Consider the following 14,743-nt stretch of genomic DNA (forward strand, 5'->3'; position numbering starts at 1 on the left):
TGGACGGCGAGTGAAAAGAGGATGAATTTTTACCTCCGAAAGTGCATCGCCGACTTGAGATTCATCGACTTCGGATGGCTCAGCCGCAGCAGCTTTGCCCTTACCCTTGGTTTTCTTTGAGGGCGGCCTAACATTTTTCATGGCTGGCCTTTTGGGCTTCCTGGACCAAAACTTAACGCCTTTCTGAAATAGCATATGTTACAAAAACCACAATACAAATGAAGCATAAGAAGTAAAGACCAAAGGCTGGTTAGATTTGTTCACCTTGGGCGCCGGGTTAATTTTGCAGAAAGGCTTGAGGCCGATTTGGCCGCATTTTCCCGGAGGCTCACCAGTCAACTTCTTGATAATGGTGACAATGTCCTTTTCTGTTAAAGCCGTATGGAAATAACATTGAGGATGATCTAGGGTGCCATCAAATTCGCACATCAGACCGTCCCGGCGACTCAGAGGGAGGATACGCCATTCGACCCAGCAGCGGATTAGGTCAACCCCACTAAGGCCATTGTATGTTAAGGATCTTAACTCGGACAGTATTGGGATGAATTCCGATTCCTCCTCCTCGGTGAGCTTGTCTGGAAGCTTGAAGTTCGTCGGAAGGCGATTTGGCCTGTAGCCCAGAAGCTTGTTTTCGCCTGCGGGAGAAGTCTCTTGACAGTAGAACCAAGACTCGCCCCAACCTTTGGGATGGCTGGGCATGGCGAGTGAGGGAAACGGGCTATCCCTACGGCGCTGGACATTGACACCGCCGAGTTCCAGACTGGGGCGATTGTGAAATTCCGTTTGGCGATTCAGATGGAAAAAGTGCCAGAATAAGGGGACAGAGGGCTTAATCCGCAGATAAGCCTCACACAACACTTGGAATTGGCATAAGTTACTTATGGAATTAGGTCCCGGATCTTGGTGGCGGACGTTCATGAAAGCCATGGCATCTCTAAGAAACTTCGATCTGGGCGGCTTAAAACCTCGCTCCACGTGTTCAATGAAAACGACTATCTCCCCTTCTTTGGGGTTGGGGAGATCTTCTCCGAATCCCGTACGCCAGCCGATAACATTCTGAGGGTCCAAGCTGCCCGTTTTCACATAGTCTGCTAGTATGGTGTCATCGACCTTGGTAGGAAGCCAGTCACTTTTGAAGATGGCGCCCATGCAGAAAGTAAAGTATGAATTTATACGCCTTGAACATCTACTGTAAGGGGCGAAATGAGTTCATCTAATGCGCCAAGTAATTTGTTCACGGACTAAGAGGGAAACTTGACCCGCCATATCAAGAGCCGAGTTGGGTTGCTATGGCGACTTACGAAGTCTGGCTATTCTCGAGAGCTGCGTCCTGAGGATGATGCAGACGTTTGTTCAAAACATCAAAGTATGGAGATTACAAACAGCTTTTTGCAAAACAGTAGGTAAATTATGGATCTACTGGGCAGATGAAAAAACATGAGAAAGGTGGCTAGATGCAACGATCTATTAGTAGGGCAAGGTGACGCCTTTTGCTTGATGAAACACTATTCTAAGTTCACGAGTAAGAGCGGATAAATGAAGGTATTCAAAGTATTGGCTATCTCGTCGACGTTTATCCTAATCAGTTTACGGGTAAGCAAATACATGCTCGCGAGGAACATCAAGAACACGACAGTGACTGGGGCTTCAAGCGGAGATTGAATCTGTTCCTAAATGGGCGGAGGCCTAACCTGATGCTCTCGGTCGAAATAGTCCGACGGTGATGGAGGTTGTTGGAGAAACATGGAGGTTCCGTCGAGCGAAGAGATTTTCGACGGCGGTGGAGTTCGTGGCGAACGGCGAGATGGTCGACGATGATGCGGTGGTCAATGGCGGCAGACGGATTGGCCACAGTGCGAAGCTTGACGATGGCGAAGGCCTATGGACGGCGCGGAAGCTTCTCGGGCAAAGACGGAAAGTACGGTCAGCGGCGGAGCCCTCGGGAGGTGACGAGATTTCCTCGCTGTGATAATGGGGAGGAGGTTGACGAGACTGGTAGGTGGGAAGCGCCAGCCCTGTCCCCCCCCCCCCGTCTATTTATCAGGGCGAGCGCTGGAATCGAGGCGCCGTGAGCGGGAACCGACGGGGAATAAAAAGATTTGCTATAAAGGCGTTCCGAAGATTTTGGGATAACGATGCACTAAGATCCGTTGGGATTACGTCGGTCTTCCCGAAAATCTAGGGATAAGAAGAGGCCAACAAGAAATGGTTAGGCGACTTAAAGAGTTTTCGGTGCCAGATGGCGGGTTACAAATTCTGATGTATGATAAAAAATGAGGAACGAATCGCCTTCAACTAAGCAGAAGTATTGGCGTGAAAGAGAAGTTCAAGTCAATCTGGGGCCTAATGTTGGGGATATTACCTGTGAATGACCCGCCCTAGTTGGTCCGGGTTACCAATCAGGCGATTCACCTTAACAATTATTTGAGCTTTGTCCTGGCCGGATCAAGGTCGTATGACGGTTTATTATTTCTGGAAGGTCTCCAGGCTTTGGAAGACGGCGACTTCGAGACCACAGGGGTCACGATTTGTAGGAAGGAAAGTACCCATGTAAACCCTAGGGGTTCGACCTGTATATAAAGGCGAGTCCCAGGGGAGGAGAAGGCAGGTTAGAAATCATCGAGTGCTAGGTTCGGCGAGTTACGCGCTCCTTGTAATCGAAACCATATCAATACACACCAAAGCAGGACGTAGGCTTTTACCTTCTCACGAGGGACCGAACCTGCGTAAATCGCCGTGTCTCTCCCGCTTAACCCCTTTGAGTCGCCACCAAGGTGCGATGGCTCCAGTACTAAGTCCTTTCATGAGGACATCTGCCGTGACAGAACCACGACAGCCGCCATCGTCGTCACCGTCGCTATCGCCCCCCAGCCCATCACCGTCGTCGTCATCGCCCGTCACCAGTCTTTGTTCCGAGGCCCGCCGTCGTAGCCCGGCGATGCACCGGTAGCACATCCATCGACCTCTCCATCTCCCTATTTGCGAATCCATGTGTGTGAGAAGACGTAGTCTAATTTCGAATCCATGTGTGTGTATTACAGTCATATTAGATTCAGTTTCAATAGCAAATAAAGTTATAAAAATTATAAAAATATTTAGATTACATTCAGTTTCAATAGCAAATAAAGTTATAAAAATTATAAAAATATTTAGATTATATTAAGTTACAAATTAAGTTTTATGGTTAATATTTGGGATTATGTATCAAAGGCTTCCCCCACTTTGAAATATTTGCAGAAACAATGGATATTCCAAGAGACATGGAAAAAGAAGAAATTTTCGGGGATATAATCCAGGACGACGGTAGTAATGTCGATTTTTTTCTCAGCGAACTCGGTGACTACCGAATCCCAGAGGAAGGACATTATCATGATGGCTTCGGTGATCGAACAATGGAGGAGGAAGGACATTATCACAGAACTGTCGGACGATGGCCAACCAATTGAACCCAAGCGGACCAGGGATGCATTTTCTGCTCAGTGCGGAGCTATTGTCAGGGACAAAATCCCGATCAGCATCAAGCAATGGAATAAGCATAAGGGCGCTAACGTCCCTGAAGGTGATTATGTCACCGATAGGCTGAAAGATGATCTTTGGACCACGTTGAGGGAAAATTTCATCCTACCGCCAGAGGAGGATTCGAATAAGCCAGTTATAGAGCCACTGGTCAAGGTGTGTGCTCTTAAGAAGATGGCAGAACTACTTAGGAGGTGGAAGAAAGAGTTGAAATCAAAGTATGTCGACCAAGGGAAAACTCCAAAATTCATCGACCGATTTGAGAAGATTAGAGATCACTGGCCTGCATTTGTGGCCTACAAGTCATCAGACAAGAGTAAGGAAATGTCAGAAAGAAACAAGTACAATGCTGCAAAGAAGCAGTATCACCATCACATGGGCTCAGGTGGCTACCTCAAAGGCCGTCCATTGTGGGACGAAGCTTAGAAAGACCTGATTGCTAAAGGGGTCCAACCACAGACATGGAACTGGCCCGACCATTCAAGGAATTCGTTCTTAGGAGTTGGGGGAACTTTGGACCCTGAAACAGGGGAGTGTCGTTGGACAGACGAGCAACTTGCAACACCCATCAACAAGCTCCAGCGGTCTATCACCGCAGCACAGGAAGGGGCGTTCTTTCCCGAAAGATAGAAGGATGAGCTGACCGAGGCCCTAGGGAATGCTGAGCACCGTGGATGAACACGAGACACACCAGGCTCTGTTCCGTGGAAGGTTGGGTTTCCCGGCGCAGCCGGTTACAGAAGCTGAGCAAGAAAGAGGAAAACGGAGCTGAGCGACATGCAGAAGATCAATGCAAGACTACAAGTTCGAGAGGAACTTCAGAGCCAACGATCTATCGACCAACCATCTCAGCGGCACGAAACTACCCCAGAATTTGCCCCGCCATCTCAGAATGATCAGGGCACTCCGGCTCCTCCGACGCGTGACGGCACTCCGTCTTCTTCTTCGGCTCCTCCTCCAGCGCATGAGGGAACTCCGCATCCTTCTTCGACTCCTCCTCCGGTGCGTCGGAGCACTCCGCCTCCTTCTTTGGCTCTTCCTCCAGCGCGTCGGAGCAGTCCGCCTCCTTCGGCTCCTCCTCCGGCGCGTCGGAGCACTCCGCCTCCTTCTTCGGCTCCTCCTCCACCGCGTCGGAGCAGTCCTCCTTCGGCTCCTCCTCAGGCGCGTCGGAGTAGTCCGCCTCCTCTGCAACAGCGGAAGACAGACGTCGTCGCCGCTCCGCCAAAAATTACACAAGTAAGAAAGATGTCGCCTCCTCCTCCTTCTCTCAAGCGGAAGACAGACTCCGCCGCCTCTCTGCGGCTAGCAGTGATGCAATGTTAGCAAAACAATGAAGTGGGAAAACAATTCCCCAGCTCGGCCAACAGAAGAAGCAATCATGCCCCCCGCTCAAGGTGTCTAGCGATATCGTCGTCGCTAATGATTCGGGGTTGCTGCCCGGTACCAACCCTGGTGATTACGTGAGCGATTCAGTATTTTTTAGGATGGCTGAGGTAACAAATGAAGAACAATATAAATTCGTGCTTGGAAAGCCTCTCGTCATACCTGGTCATCCTCATCTAACACCGAGGATGCACGAATTGCATGAGTGGTACATGAACATCTTCAGGGAGAAAATGGATGTGTATATGAGCGTGAACAAAGATCATGAATTCATTGGAGCTACACTGGTGCTTGTTGAATTTGAGGAGTTATTTCAGTTATACAATGACCTGGCCCTCGACAAACAACTGCTGACTTCCTACTGTTTGTAAGTATTACTTCTATAGTTAAGTCTCTAGCTCAGCTTGTTCATTGCATGTATCTATAATTATCCTCACTATATATATTATGCAGATTGAAGATCGTCGAATTAAAAAAGCAGGAATCTTCAACATTGGGTTCATTAGCCTAAAATCGGTAAATGTATTGTCAATACAAAATGAAACCAAAGAGACCAAGGTTAAGTTGCTCAATTCATTGGTTGTAAATCAAAACAAAAGGGAAATACTCTTTCCTTACAACTTCAGGTAAGTGTTGATGTCTTCTCTGTATACTTGGTTTCGCTTACTCGAGGTTAATTAGTGAATGTAATTGATGAGTTATATATGTGTGCGCAGTTACCACTGGATTCTGCTATCCATTGAGCTTGACATGACTTCAATGCTCAAGAAGTAAGTTTACTCAATACCGATACCATACCGACATGCAACTTTCGTTAATTTCCTAATATCAAGTAATCATTTTCTTTGCGTGGCAGGATTTGGAAGAAGTTCACGAATAAGGTTCGCGGTATACCCAAAGAGTTGCAATTTACGCACCCCCCCAGTAAGTAGTACTAGCTAGCTAGTTCCGCGCATCTCTAATTGATTCAAATTTTCGTAAATATATCATTATCATGCTTGCTTATCAGTTTGATTGAACTCTATATATTCTTCTAAAGTGCTTGTACCAGGTAGGTGGGACTGAAAAATGTGCATTCTACGTATGCGAGTTCATTTGCCTCTCGACCTCTGGGCGGGGCATCTCTGACGAACAATTTGAAGTACGTAAATAATATTCACAATTTTATTTTATATATTAACATCAATTGTGTTGAGTTTTATTCATATATATGCATGTATTGACCCCCTTCTTTAAATAAGATTTGGAAGAAGCGGGATGAACCCCTATCAGATGATGGCATATGAGCAATTAAAGAGGAATTGGCGGGATTCCTTGTTAACCAAGTCATATCTAGTGACGGAGAATACCATGTGGACTATTTGTGATTGCATCTTAGGTACATGATGTTAGGCATTGTAAAATATGTTATATTGTAAAAGATGTTAAGTATTCTAAATGGTTTCCTTCATTTTCTTATTGGCTAGCGTCATGTTCACTCTATATGTATAGTAGCTAGCGTCGACCAAGCATGGAGAAAGAGAGGACACTTCTCTGTATTAGCTAGCTAACACAATATGAAACCACTAAATTAACCCTCCACCCCCCATAAAAAAACAAAAACCTCAGCTCTGGGTAGATGCTGACGCGTGGATGCCATGTTGTCCCGGTTAGTGTGACCAACCGGGAGTAAAGAAACTCCTGCCCGGGCTCTCCGCAACGGCCACGTAGAGACCATTCGGTCCCGATTCGTAAGCAAACCCGGACTAAAGGTTTTGGGATTTAGTCCTGACCATTTAGTCCCAGTTCAAGAACCGGGGCTAATGGGCCTCTGGAAACGGGACAAATGGGCCATTTTCTACTAGTGCCCGTGAGTTGGGATTTGTACTACAAGTCCTCAATTTAGGGAAGATGTTTTGCCCCAGATATTTTATTTAAATCCAATTATCAAAAAGACTTCCCAAAATCACGAAATTATTATTTCAAAAGTTATTTTCCTATTTTATTTAAATACCTCCTTCTGAGGCCAGAATTAGTCTTTTACAAAAAACGATTATTTTTCCTGCTTTCAAAATATTTTATAAAATTTAGGGAAACTCTAAATTTTAATTTCTAGAATTGGGAAAGTTGTAGTACAAATCCCAACTCACGGGCACTAGTAGAAAATCTCTGTTAATTTCTATAATTGGGAAACTTTATATTATGAAGTTTTTCGAATTGATCCCGAACGTCTTGGGCATGCTTTAATACTCAAATAATGCCACCACACCAAGTGGTGTATTTGTGGGAATTAAATTGCATGGGTTTATCTTCAGAAAGTCATTTCTGCCAATTTCTTGGGTTTTTCAAGTCTACATTGGAAACTTCTTGCATGAAATCCGCAATTTGGTGTACAAGCTCATTTTTACCTATAATGTGATTCTGTTAAGTTTCATAGCAATTGGAATCCATTTGCTACCCCTATCACCCATCAAACACCTTCTGCTCTCTTACCAAACTTGCTTCTTTGACCCCTTCTACTAATCTTCTTGAGCTCAAACTTTTACCACACCTTCATCTACCCCTATACCACCTCGAGTAACTTTGCCATGTCCTCTGGTCAATTATTGGAGGATGAAACCCCCTCTTTACCTCTCCCTTCTTCCATGGCAGCACCTTATTTACCCCCACTTTCCATATCTCTGCTCAAGCCAATGCCCCCCACTTTCCATATCTCTACTCAAGCCAATGCCCCCACATAATTCCAAAGAACCTCTAGTGTGCTAATGCACTATTTCAAGCAAAGATGTGGCATGTTCATTATGCTAGTAAGACCCTAGATACTGCTCTAAGAAATTACACTACTACTAAAAAGGAATGTTTAGTAGTTGTGTTTGCATGTGATAAATTTATACCTTACATTGTTGATTCCAAAGTAACTATACACACTGATCATGTCGCTATTAAGTACATTATGGAAAAGAAAGATGCTAAACCTAGACTCATTAGGTAGATGCTTTTACTTCAAGAGTTTGATTTGCATATCATTGATAGAAAGGGAGTTGATAATCCTGTAGCAGATAACTTGTCTAGAATGGAAAATGTTCTTGATGACCCACTACTGATTGATCATAATTTCCTTGATGAGAAATTGGCTATTGTTAATACTTCTCGTAGCTCTCATTGGTATACTCATTATGTTAATTTTATTGTGGCCAAATATCTTCCACCTAGCTTCACCTATCAACAAAAGAAAAAAATGTTCTTTGACGTAACACATTACTTTTGGGATGACCCACAACTTTATAAAGGAGTAGATGGTATTATTAGACATTGTATACCTGAGCATGAACATGAACATATCCCAAGGAAATGCCATTCTGAAGCTTATGGAGGACATCATGCTGGTGACAGAACGACCCACAAGGTATTACAATCTAGTTCTTATTGGCTTACCCTTTTTAAAGATGCTTGTAAGTATGTCCTTTATTGTGATGAATGCCAAAGAGTTGGTAATATTGGTAAACATCAAGAAATGCATGTGAACTACTCACTTTCTATTGAACCATTTGATGTGTGGGGTTTTGACTTTATGGGATCTCTTCCTTCCTTGAACAGATATACTCGTATTCTAGTTGTTGTTGTTTACATTACTAAATGGGTTGAAGCTATTCGAACTAGTATTCCTGATCATAAAACTTCTATTAAAATGCTTAAACATGTTATCTTACCAAGGTTTAGCATCCCAAGATATTTAATGACTGATGGCGGTTCACATTATACTCATGGTGCTTTCTGTAAACCTCTATCTGAATATGATGTTAACAATAGGATCGCATCACCTTATCATCCTCAATCTAGTCAGTAAGTTGAGCTGAGCAATCACGAAATAAAACTAATGGTGCAAAAGGCTCTCAATAGATCAAGGAGGAATTGGTCTAAGAAACTAGATGATGCTCTTTGGGCCTATAGGATTGCTTATAAGAATCCTATGGGTATGTTCCCGTACAAAATGGTATATGGAAAGCTTTGCCATTTACCTCTTGAGCTAGAACATAAAGCTTATTGGGAAATTAAAGAATTTAACTATGATTTCAAACTTACGGATGAAAAGCGGTTATTTGATATTAGCTCATTATATGAATGGAGGACGCAAGCTCATGAAAATGCTAAGTTAATTACATAGAAAGTTAAAAGATGGCATGAGAAGAGAATTCAAAAACAAGAATTCAATGTAGTAGACCAAGTGCTTTTGTACAATCCTTGTTTCAGATTATTTGTAGGTAAAATCTTCTCCAAATGGGAAGGACTCTATATTATCGGGGAGGTTTATCGCTCCGGTGCCATAAAAATTAATAACTTCGGTGGTAAAAACCCGAGAGTGGTGAATGGGAAAACAATAAAACATTATATTTTAGGTGCATCCATTAATGAGGAGACTAATATCATCCAAGTAATAAGACCGAAAGAGCACATAAAGGAAGTCTTCCGGAACACTCCAGAAACCTAAAAAGGGGTAGGTACGTGGTACGGTAAGTAAACCGACTCCAAAAATTCAAAAACAATAATTTCTGTCGGTTTTGGTATTTTAGAAATATTACAAAAATAAAATGGAGTCCAGGGGACCACGAGGGAGGCACAAGCCAACAGGGGCCCCCTAGCCGTGCCCTGATGGCTTTTGGGGCATCATGTGCCTCCTGGACTCCGACTTCATCCCGAGCATGTATTCTTGTTCAGAAAAAATTATTATATATACTCCCGGTTGTTTTGACTATCGCATCGCAAGATTTTCTTGTGTTCTTGTTTCGGTTCGTTTTCATGACACGTCTAGATTGCCATGACAACACCAAGCTCTTCCAAGGACAAGTTATTCGAGAAGGTCACCACCCCGTACCTCCGAGAGGAGATGAAACACCCTCAGACTATCGATATGCATGAGGGGGTGCTTCACGTCCATGACGTCCAAGGGCCAAAGAAGGAGGGAAGCGAGAAGGCCAAGCTCGTGGAGGTGGAGCCAGAGATCTTCAAGTGTTAGGGGATGGTTGAACATGGTTTGAGAGCTAACCACTCTATGATCACGAACTTCATTCGGGAGAACAAGCTGGACGCAAAGAAATTGGGGGAGGTTCTTTTCAAACTTCAAGAGCGGGTGGATCACCTCCAAGATCAAGTATATTAACTCCAAAGCCAAAACTATGAGTATGAATCTAGGTTTTAGAGGATGAGCTTTGCTGCCGATTTCAAGACTCCCGATACAAAACTCTCTTATTATGATGGGGAGTCTACACCTTGGAAGGCGGAGGATAGCTCGACCACACCACCACCTTCACCTAAGGAGGACGCTTGAATACTTGGGTATGGGCACCACCCTTGGCTTGTTCCAAGCTTGGGGGAGGTGCCCCGGTATCGTATCACCACCACTTTCATCATCATTACTATATATTTTAGTTTGATCCTTAGTTGGTTCGTCATTTAGGGAAATAAATTTCAGATTTTCTTTTCTTAGTATTGTTGCTTTGAGTTCCATCTATCCTTGTAATCGAGTATGCGAGATATATAATAAAGATTAGTTGAGTTTTTGTGGTTTACCCATGGGCACCCGTCATCATAGCATGTCAATAAAAACTAAGATATAGATCATATGCTCATCCCATGATAAGTAATGAATTCACATAGTAGAGAGTATAAGTGATCAAGGTTTTTCAAAATAAACAAACATAGTATTAGTCATGGTTACAATCTAAGCAATACTATGAAAGAAGAGAGGAGATTCTCATTTAAATACAATATCTTGGACATCTTTTATGATTGCGAGCCCTCATCTTTTATGGTTTACCTGTAGGAACAACTAAACCAAGGATAATTGATTTCATGCCATTAGTAGATAACATGGAAAGAAGACTCAGTGCTAGTTCATCCTTCCTCGCTCAGGGGGGCCGTTTGCAATATTTGAACTCAACTCTGTCTTCGGTCCCAATCTTCTTTCTCTGCAGCTTAGATATTCCTCCAGGGATCCTTAAGCAGCTAGAACGAATCCAACGACAATGTTTATGGATAAAGAATGGTCAAGATCATGCCCCCTCTCTTTCTGCCTGGGACCTTGTATGCAGACCTAAGATGAAGGGTGGGTTGGGGATCATGAACCTTGCTGTCCAGAATGAGGCCCTGCTCCTCAAACATGTAGACAAGTTTTTGAATAAAGCTGATATTCCCTGGCTCAAGCTGATTTGGAACACATACTATAATAACACAGTTCCTCAAGGTACCTCACTTTGTGGTTCCTTCTGGTGGAAGGACATCTGCAAACGTTTGGATAATTTCAGAACTGTGACTTATGTTAAACCAAATAGAGGTGATACATTCTTATTTTGGTATGATTCCTGGTTGATTGGAGACTCTATCAGACCACTGGCTTCTAGGTTCCAAATACTGTTCTCTTTTGTTATGGATTCTTTTTGCACTGCGGAGGAAGTTTTCCATGCTTTCCAAGAGAACAATATGCTCTCGATGTTCCACTTACCTCTCGCTGAACAAGCTTACCAAGAGCTGGATACTGTAAACACTCTGCTTCAAGACATTCATATAAACCAAGATGCTGATGATATATGGCTCTGGAGTAAAGACTCTAAACCATACACTCCCAAGAAGTATTATCTCCATATTCACCAACCCATCACACCAAACCCCCTTGCTTAGCTGGATATGGAAGAGTTGTTGCACCATGAAAATTAAGATGTTTGCCTGGTTGCTGATCATGGATAGACTCAACACTCAAGATATCCTAGAGAGACGTCACTGGAATGTGTCTGATTCAAATCTATGTGTTCTTTGCCATGCCAGGATCAAGGAGGACAGAGATCATTTGTTTTTTAACTGTCTTTTTAGTACCAGGATTTGGAATTATCTTCAGATATCATGGTAGGGAAGTTCTATGTGGACTACTTCTTTAGCTGCAAGAAGAGACTTTCATCACCCATTCTTCCTTGAAGTGGTCTTCATTGCTTGCTGGAACATCTGGACTGCGAGAAATGCCAAAGTTTTTCATCAGCAGCAACCCAGGTTCAGAAAATCGAGGGCTGGCTTTATTCAGGATATTTCACTCCTAGCTCACAGGATTAAACCTAGTTTTAGGGATGATCTCCTTAGATGGATAGCATTTTTACCTCCTTGAGGTCTGTATCTCCCCTCACCTCTATCTCTTGTATATTCTGTACCCTCCTTTGTACATATAAACTCTTTATAGAATCAATAGAAAAGACTGTGGGGTGATTCCCTACAGTAGCCGATCAAAAAATATATATCTTATAATGATCAAGTGTTGACGTAGGACATGGAAGACAATATAATGGTAATGATATTTCACATTCATATAGAAGTTATATGGTCCTTGGTCCTTTAACATGTGATGTTGGCTTTAGGCCTTTTGCCAGTCCAAAATCTTCGCACTAAGTAGAGATACTGCTTGTGCATCCATAACCCTGAAACCCAGTTTCTTGCTATGAGAGACCACCATCTCTACCCATGTATTGAATAAGATCCTTAAAGTAAGTTGTCATCAGAGCACCAAGCAATATAAAGTTGTTCCTAAATATGTATGTTCTTTTATTGCAAGGGAAAAAACTTTGTACAATTTGTGATGGCAAAGAAATAAAAGCGGCATACTGTAAACTAAAGTTTGCTATCACAAGGGGCAATATAAAGTGAAGTTCCTTTGCATTAAGAGTTTGCACATTGAAAAACCTAAAACTGTGTGACAACCTCTGCTTCCCTCTACGAAGGGCATTTCTTTTATATTTGAAGTTCACTCTTGTGCGTGAGTCACTAAATTCATTCTTCCTTCTACCTATTAATTTTATAGTGGCAAGCATCCTCTGTCGAGGAAAGATTCAGATTTATATATCCAAGTGAATGTAGATTATCATGATTTATTATTATTGACATTATCCTTGAGGTAAATGAGTTGGGTGGCAAATCATTTAAGCCCCTATCTTCCTATGTGTCCTATGAAAACATGAGTTCAAAAATATAACTTGAGTATGAGAAAGTATAGAAGGATAAATGATAGTTGAGTACTTGAACTTGCTAATAAGAAAGCTCTTACATAGACTCTCCTCCGAAATATGTTTAATTATGATTGTCCTAGTGACTGTGAACATAGTTTGTTGTTTGTGAATAAAGTTTATGTTTCATACTCCAATATTTGTGGATGTACTATTACTTGTTTATGATAAGATATATGATAAAATAGTTGCTGTTGTGCTAATATTCATGATGCTCTCATGTCTGTATTTTATTTTATGGACTTCTCCCTCTCATATCATGTGGCCATTATTCCCATGCTCGGCTTTCGCTTGAGGACAATCGAGGTCTAAGCTTGGGTGAGTTGATAGGTCCATTTTGCATCATCGATCTTTATTGATATTTGTCTTATTATTGTCTATTATTCCCTGTTATTATGCACTTCTTGTGCCTCTTTTTCTCTGAATATACAAGGTACATCACGAAGAGGGAAGTATATGGAAACTGGAATTCTAGACCGAGAACCCGAGAAAAAGGCAAAACAAATATACGAGAGACTTTTCATGGAATATATAAGAATTATTCGGCCCAAAATATATCGGAGAGGGGCAGCTAGCGAGGCACAAGCCAACATGGCGCGACCCCCAAGGCCGCACCCTGATGGCTTGTGGGGACCCTGCTAGTCCTCCGACGCCCCTCTTATCCTATATGGTGTGTTTTACCATAGAAAAAAAATCAAGAGATAACTTTTGGAACGAAGCGCCGTCGTCTCGAAGCACAAACCTGGGCATATGCCCTTTTGTTCTCCGGCACAGCAATTCTGTCGGAGGAGTTCCTCTCCGGGAGGAGGAAATTGAAGCCATCATCATCACCAACGCTTCCTCCTTCGTGGGAGGACCAATCTTAATCAACATCTTCACCAGCACCATCTCATCTCCAACCCTAGTTCATCTCGTGTATTCAACCTTTGTCTCAAAACCTCAAATTGGTACATGTGGGTTGCTAGTTGTGTTAATTACATCTTGTAGTTGATGCTACTTGGATTACTTTGTGGAAGACATTATGTTCAAGTCCTTAAATCATTATTATTATTATACCTCTAATATTGAACATGTTGATGAGGTGTGAGTATTCACTATTGTTCCTGAGGACATGGGAGAAGTCTGGTTATAAGTAATCATATAAAATTGGTATTCGTTCAATATTTTGATGATATGTATGTTGTTCGTTCCTGTAGTGGTGTCATGTGAACGTCGACTACATGAAATTTCACCATGTAATGGGCCTAAGGGAAGTCATTGTGGAGTAACAAGTAATTGATGTGTTGCGAGAGTGACAGAAGCTTAAACCCTAGTTTATGTGTTGCTTCATAAGGGGTGGATTTGGATCCTCATGTTTCATGCTATGGTTAGATTTATCTTAATCATTCTTTCGTAGTTGCGGATGCTTGCAAGTGGGGTTAATAAGAAGTAGGTTGTTAGTTCAAGTAATAAAACACCTTAGCACGAGTCCACCCACATATCAAATTATCAAAGTAGCGAACGCTAATCAACTCAGTATGATGAACGTGACTAGACAGATATTCTGATGTCCCCAGGAGCAGTTGCTTTATATAAGAGTACTTTCAAGCCTGTCCTTTGCTGTAAAAAGGATTGGGCCACCTTGCTGCACCTTTTCTACCATTGTTACTTGTTACTTGTTACAAATTATCTGACTACAAAACTATCTATCAGTCTTTCTTACAACACTTGCAGAGAATTCCTTGGTGAAAACTACTTATCATTTCCTTCAGATCCTCGTTGGGTTCGACACCCTTACTTATTGAAAGGACTACTATTGATCCCCTATACTTGTGGGTCATCAAAAA

Source organism: Hordeum vulgare, chromosome 2H, assembly GCF_904849725.1.
Source record: "Hordeum vulgare subsp. vulgare chromosome 2H, MorexV3_pseudomolecules_assembly, whole genome shotgun sequence".
In the NCBI taxonomy this organism is placed as follows: Eukaryota; Viridiplantae; Streptophyta; class Magnoliopsida; order Poales; family Poaceae; genus Hordeum; species Hordeum vulgare.